The 7,194-nt window shown below is 40.8% G+C and overlaps 1 non-coding gene across 1 annotated transcript; it reads left to right on the top strand.

The window, feature by feature from the left end:
• The first annotated feature begins 6,599 nt into the window (after positions 1–6,599).
• On the top strand, positions 6,600–6,671 carry TRNAD-GUC (transfer RNA aspartic acid (anticodon GUC)). Its single transcript has one exon. It is a non-coding gene; the product is annotated as a tRNA-Asp (tRNA).
• Positions 6,672–7,194: the final 523 nt, after the last annotated feature.

The raw sequence follows: 7,194 nt of genomic DNA, 5'->3' as shown, positions 1-7,194 counted from the left end.
TGTCTACTAAAAAAGTAACACTTTCTTCATTTATTTTCCCATCTACAAATGGTCCTGCCTGGTCTATTTCTAGAGTTGCACCAAGTATGCACTCTTCCTCCTCTCTTCGGCACCGTCAATAATCACCCTCAGACTCACTCCCTTCATTCTTTAACAAGTACTGTTGTACCTGGTTAGAACGCCTTGGTTTGTTTACCTGTTCATCATTGTAGAATCCTGAATCCTGATTATACTTTTGCGACCCTCTATTCTGCGGCAAGGGCGGTTTTGGCTCTTGACTCTGCTGTCTTGCAACTTTCTGTTGTTGCTGCTGTTGATTATTTCCCTCGTTCTGCACCTGTTGATTTAAGGGTTTTCCTTCATTATTCACTAATGGTGGATTGGTACACTCAGATCTCCAATGTCCCAGTTGGCCACAGTTGTGACATGGGAACTTCTTTTTGGCTTCCTCAAGATTCCCCTTTCCTTTCCCTGCATACCTAGGTCTATTCCCTGCATTATTTCCTGCACTATTTGCCTGTTCCACCAACTGTGCTTCCTGTCTTTCCGCAACTTTCACTTGTGCCCACATTGCTTTCTCTTTCAGCTTTCTCTGTTTTGCTTCAATTTCATCACTGAAGTATTTTGCATGTCTCAGAATCTCATCTATTTTCTTACTCTGCCAGTCCACTGTGCGCTCACGAATTCTCTCACTAATCTCAGGTCTCAGGCCATATACAAACCTGTATACAAAATGACTCAAATCTTTGTCACCAAGGTGTTCATCTCCACTGAATTGTTTAAAAGCCAGTATCAGCCTCTCGTAAAAAGCATGAACTGATTCTTTTGCTTCCTGTTGTGTTCGATCTATTTTAACCCAGTCTGTTTCTTTTGGAGGTACCTTACTCTTCAGGTATACCATCACCTGTTCATACTTTCTCATTACTTCTGGATCTGGTGCTCCTGTTCTCTGATCTCTTGGATATTCCTCAGTAGGCCAACTCACAACTATTTTACACTCAGTCCACAAGTCTGCTGGAACAATTATATCAAACAGACTATTCAGGTCAATCCACAGCACTTTTGACAATTTCACAAACCTGTCTACCTGCCTATACCACTCCACGGGCTTTTCTCTCAATCGAGGGAAATCATTCGTAAATGATAAAATATCCTGTCTGGTCCATGGAACATGTACATATCCTCCTCCAGGTATTTCTCTCATAGGATAATTATCCACTGGTTTCTCCCTTTCTCTCACAGGAAATGCTGAATAAGTCCTATCCTCTGATTCTTCTCTTTTCTTGTACCACCTATCCTTCCACTTCTCTACATCACCCCATCTTCGCAATAATGCGACCATTTCTTTAATCTGTCCTGTTCTACCAGCACCATTCAGATTTTCAATATCTTTGTCTGTGAAATCCATCCTGTAAGACTTCTGCAAAGCTTTCACTTTATCGATGTCAACTCCCTGTTCATTCGCTATTGCTCTTAACCTGTCATGTGTATTTCTCGCTCTCCAGGTGATATTTTTACACATAAACAAGAGTTCACCTTCATGATGGTTTTTCAGAATTTCTGTTGGAACTGTCCCTGTAACAAGCTCTTCTAATTCTACACGTAACCTAGCCACATCAATTGCTTGTGAATCTTTATCCCTCTTTTGAAGGACTTTCATCCAATCATTCAAATCTTCAGCTGTTATTTCAGTAGTTTTTCTCACTGGAACCACTTTCTTTTGCGGTTCTAAAATCGGCATCCCTGAACAACTAGCTTCACTAGCATCCAGTCTTGAATTTGACTGTTCATGTCCGGACTGTCTCAGACCACTACTTTCTGTCCTTCTTTCTGAATCTCCTGAGGGACCAGCAAAACTTGTTATCCTATTCCCTACATATGGAATCACCAAACCATTTTCACCTGTCCTCTGTTTATCAAACACAGGCATAACCGGACCTATAGTTACAGGCACCGTAACAGCTTCCAGATTCTTTGTTAATTCCCTAATCTTTTCAGTCAGCTCTGTTGTAGTTCTGGCTAACTCCCTTGTATTCTCGTCACCACATCGATTCTCTCTCTCCCTGAAAGGATTACCACTTCTTAACTCAGGTGTCACATTTTCTGTCTCAATGATACGCACTGTATCTCTTATCGGAGAAACAATTAGCGTGCTCTCTTCTGGTTCTGGTCTATATGGAGGTGGTCTCTTGTAAATCATGTCATTCAAGACCTCATCCTCATACTCATTAACTCCATATCTTCTCACTTCAGCCTCAGGAACCCTTTCTGCTCCCTCTTCAACAGTCCTCATAGGATATAATCCCTCTGACATACTAGCATCTCGCCATCTTTTCATTCGATCATGATGAGTTTCACGATCATGTCTCCTTCCAAACATGTACCTGTAATGTCCTCCAGACCTCTGCTTTTCTCGCTCATGTACTTCCTCTTCCCATTCCACTAAAGCCTCAAACTGTGTCGGCCTTGGTTTTGGGTCAAGACATAACATCTTTTCCCGTAAATTTCTCAACACGGCCAGATTAAATGAACCATGTTCTGGAAATGCTAGAACACCATCTTCCTTGGTATACCTAACCCAATTCTCCAACCATATACAGGTATGATACCCATATCTCGCAGCCATGAAGGATGCAGGTGTTTTCGCTGGAGGTAACAATTCACCCTCTCTCGTCTTAACATCTTTATCCTTGTCAAACCACCTTTTGATTTTTCCGAACAATGTTTTTTTCTTTTTCTCTTCTTGGTTATACATTTTAACGTTTACCAAAACTTTCTAATCCCTTCCGTATTACAACTGCACAATACGATTTTTCAACCAATAACAGCGCGACTCACACCAACGCACCAATCCTGGAGCGAACACTATTCTGATCCACTACCCAATCAGAGCGCGGTCTCTATGACGTCAGCAGCCGCTGCAGTCTCTACTCTGTCTCTTGTCACTCGTCTACCCCTCCTTTACAAAACTCCTCAGTAGACTTCGTGTCAAATTTCTACAAAATCTATTAGTTACAACATATAAACATCTCCATTGTCTGCTTCGCTAACCACAGAATAGTAAAGAAAATCTATTTCATAAGAATCCCGTTGACACAGTAGCACATTACTCTGCCCTTCTATCATGCATTCATTAACTGCTTCCTCTAGGACTTATCCAAAGAGTCTTACAATCAACTAAATGCTCTTACATTCACGCACATTCATACAAGAAAAATATAGTACATACACACAGAATCCTGCTTCCCGAGAACAGCGAACAATCTGTCCCACTACAGAATTATAACACACGTTAACTAAGCAGCTTACCTCTGCCCAGTCCTTCAAACAAGCTCAGAGAATACCTATTACTTCTCCCGCGATAAGCTTTAACGGTGAACCTTACGGATCCCTGGGACTTAAGACCAGAATTTCACAGATAACCTTCGCTACCTTACGCACTCCTTTTATACCAGAAATATATCTAATAGTAACATACAACAATGTCACTGATTCCGAACCCAGACAATGTGACGCGCAACTTCAATTGTCACACGTTTTTCCCTACAATCCCGTCTTTCCCGAGAGCAGCATATACTTCCCTCTGCCCTACTACGGAGCTGCTACTAGCTCCCAAGTTCCAGAAGCACTACATATAACTCAACATGACGACTCCAACATATAGTATTAGTACATATACCAACATCAATCAATAATCAATAATCAATAAGCCAATATACAAGCAATCTAATCAGATCAAGACAATCATCAATAACCATCAAATTCTGCTACCAGGAAATTGTTGCAGATCAGGGTGTACAAAATCTCCCTACTTCCACGGATAAAGTAATTTCACAGTTACACGCACATACTCACATCATACACTAGGGCCCATTTCATTAACATACACTCAAATACTCTACCAGCACTGAACCTGTGGAAAGAAAACTCCTAAACACCCTGCATCTACACTGAGGTCGATAAGACCTAGTTATTGTAACTGTCCTGAATCATGATCTAAACAATCTATACAACAATATTCAAAATAGAGTACTCAATAATTGACAAGAAATAACCACCGACACTGTAATTAAAAGTATGGTACTTTATCTAAAATTAGTCAAAGTAAATCAATCAGAATAAATCATCATTCTCATAATTACCTATTCTAGCTAAATGTCAGAATGGGTCAGGACAGTTCTCTCAGTAGAAGTCTCCCGAGTTGCCGTCCTCACAGCATCGATCCTCACCAACGCAGATTCGGGAAGAAGTGGCGAAGTGGCAAGTGGCAAGTGGCAAAAACCCTCCCTAAGCTAACAATATTTATAGTATTTTAAACAAAAGAAAGCAACAAAAAGTGTTCTTTACGTCCGCTGAACCGCTGAGCAGAGCGAGAAGGAAAGGATGTAGCATTGCTACATTTGGAAAATCTCCGCTCAGGAAAATCACAAAAATAAAAAGACAGAACAGGAACCAAAAAATAAAAGTAACTTTCAGCATCCACATTTCCTCGGAACTAACATGATGAGCTCAGAGTTTATTCATTATGGCTCCTTTGTCTTCCAAGGTTGTTCAGATGCATCTGGAGGCTTGCCCAGAACTGCTGCTGTCCTCACGGAAAACTTTAACCAGGCGAAGACTGTGGTCAGATGACTCGACCATATTCAGCAAGACCCTCTCATCACAAATCACTCACTCGAGGCCAGGCTGCAAACGGCGGCCATGTTTTTCTAGGCCAAAATAGACCATCTTAATTGAAAGAGACAAAAACAACGTTACCACAGCATAGTGATTAAACAGTGTTAACCCCACTAATACCCTTATGTGTATGTAATTATCTAGCCTTTGCAACACAGAAAAGCATTAATCCAAAAGCGTTTTGTGCTTTAAAATAAAACAGCACTCAGCAACGTCTATTTAATAAAACATGCACATCATCTAGTAAGCAACACAAACGCGTTCCCACGTGTAGTTCTCTCTTGTTAATTCGTACATGTTGATAAGTAAAAACACTTACACAAAACAAATAATTAATAATTAAATAATTAGTAATTTTAATTATGACAGATAGACAAACCAGAGCTCACAAACCCAATAGATTTTCATCAGAAAATTCTGCTCCAGCACTAGCAGTACGAACTTCGAGCCCACCTGAAACTAGACAGTCACGTTTCTGCTTTGCAGAGGATTTCCAGAAGATGGCATGATACCCTTAGATAAGAGTGTGATGAACATACATAAATAAACAAGGGATATTAGTACAAAGTTCCTGTTTTTTAAAGCGCACTGAGACATAGAACATGAAAAATTTCTTCTTTTACTGACGTTGGACCCCTTTCTCATAACCAGAGAAACATAGATGCGTTATTGTTTACTGTGTTAAACAGATTTTGCCATTAAAATAGTGGCACGTAATAGTTGCTTCAGAGCACTTTCCACATTCATGTAACTGAATGTAATATTAGAAGATGCAGACGGCACTTCTGAAGCAATACTACTTCTTAACAAATGTAGTTGTATGCGTGTGAATATTAGTGGAAATGTTAGCATCGCTTAACACCGCGTACCGAACGATATCTAGGCGTTTCGATACTGAATAGTATATTATTTATGCAAAGTATTTGTTCTTTGAGTTCAACCTGGGCACTAGACCACATCTTGTCCGTGGTTCATGTCTCTGTTGCCTTAATGTACACATAGTGAATGGCCTGTGCCGCTTCAAACACGGTATTTTATTAATGTATTTATATACTACCCATAGGTATTGAAGCACTTGAAAAATGCTTTGCTTCAAATGCAATGCTTACAGGTTACAAATGGTGTTTCACGTATAGGGCATTATATAAGGCTAGATGAGAACAGTAGATGTTGTAGCACCCAGGATAGTGTGCTGCATGGCTAAATACTTATAAGTTCACAAAGGCGAGACCTCTTGGCTACGCCAGTGCTTGTTTTAACAACTTTTAGAATTGAAGCAGCCATTATCCTGCGCATGCGCATCTCCCATAAAACCTAGGGGGCGGGGCAGTAGCAGAATATTCACGCACTGTAGTTAACAACACAGGTTATAACTATAAGTATATTTTCTTTTAAAACAGCGAGACTTGCCACAAGGTCGAATAGTTCCGTAATAACCGTTCTCGGGGTCCAGAGTTCGCGTCGTCAGTGTGAACGAAACTCCCCGCCCTGAAGGCGGGTCATGAAGCGTTGCACGTTGCATTTATGGAGCAGTTTTACCACTTAGAAAAATCCTTCGTTACACTGCGTGTGCTTAGTAGCGGTGAGATGGTTACAGAGGTGGGGGCCCTCAGTCAGTCCGGAGTTCCCCACCGAATTTGATTACAGTTTGCTAATGTTCATCATGTGTATTTAATTATTCCCATAATCCTTGCATGTGTGCATAAAAGGACATTACCCCAATACGAGAAAAAAGACATTATGCATATAAAATAAATTATGCTTGGCACTTTTAGTGCCCGTTGTTGAGAGTCTGGAAACATCCTTTTTCAAGATGGAGGGCTGAGGAGTTGAAACTACAACACATTCTATCATAGTAGAGGACAGACACACTGAGCTGCCTCAGCTATAAGACGAGCTTTTGGCATTCTCGAATCAGCTGTTCCTCGTTAGTATAGTGGTCAGTATCCCCGCCTGTCACGCGGGAGACCGGGGTTCAATTCCCCGACGGGGAGTGCAGTTGATTTTTATTTACAATACTTGTTAATTTTAGAAGTGTTCTGGAATATATTTTAAACGTGCTCTATAATATAATAGGCATTGTTATAGGAATAGCAGAACTTGCAGTTCCAGTATATGGGTACGCCTCACCCAAACATGATTTTAAGTTTCGTTATTGGTTTAGCCGCAGACACTTAAGAACAATCCAGCAGAGAAACACAATCCCTGGAAAGTGTCAAGATATTCTTTGGTTCCATTTTTGTGTTCTCGTGTGCTCATCTGCTTGGCATGGGTTTTTTTTAAATATGAAGTTGTATTCTTGCACCAATTTTTAGACTGTCTGACTGTTCACCGATCACCTCTTCATACCTGTGGTTGCTTGTTCGTTTAAGAACTGGTTTATTTTGGTGGTTGTGTTTGTCGCACCTGCTTTCCTTATTATTAGCCCGAGTATGTCTCTGCCCACGGCTGGTCTTCTGTCATGGAGGATCCCAGCAGGTTGGTTCCCATTGATACGTCAGCAGTGGACCTGCCTTG

Source organism: Triturus cristatus, chromosome 4_1 (assembly GCF_964204655.1).
Source record: "Triturus cristatus chromosome 4_1, aTriCri1.1, whole genome shotgun sequence".
NCBI lineage: Eukaryota > Metazoa > Chordata > Amphibia > Caudata > Salamandridae > Triturus > Triturus cristatus.
Note: the sequence above shows the minus strand (reverse complement) of the source record. Positions and strands in the feature narration are given on the sequence as shown.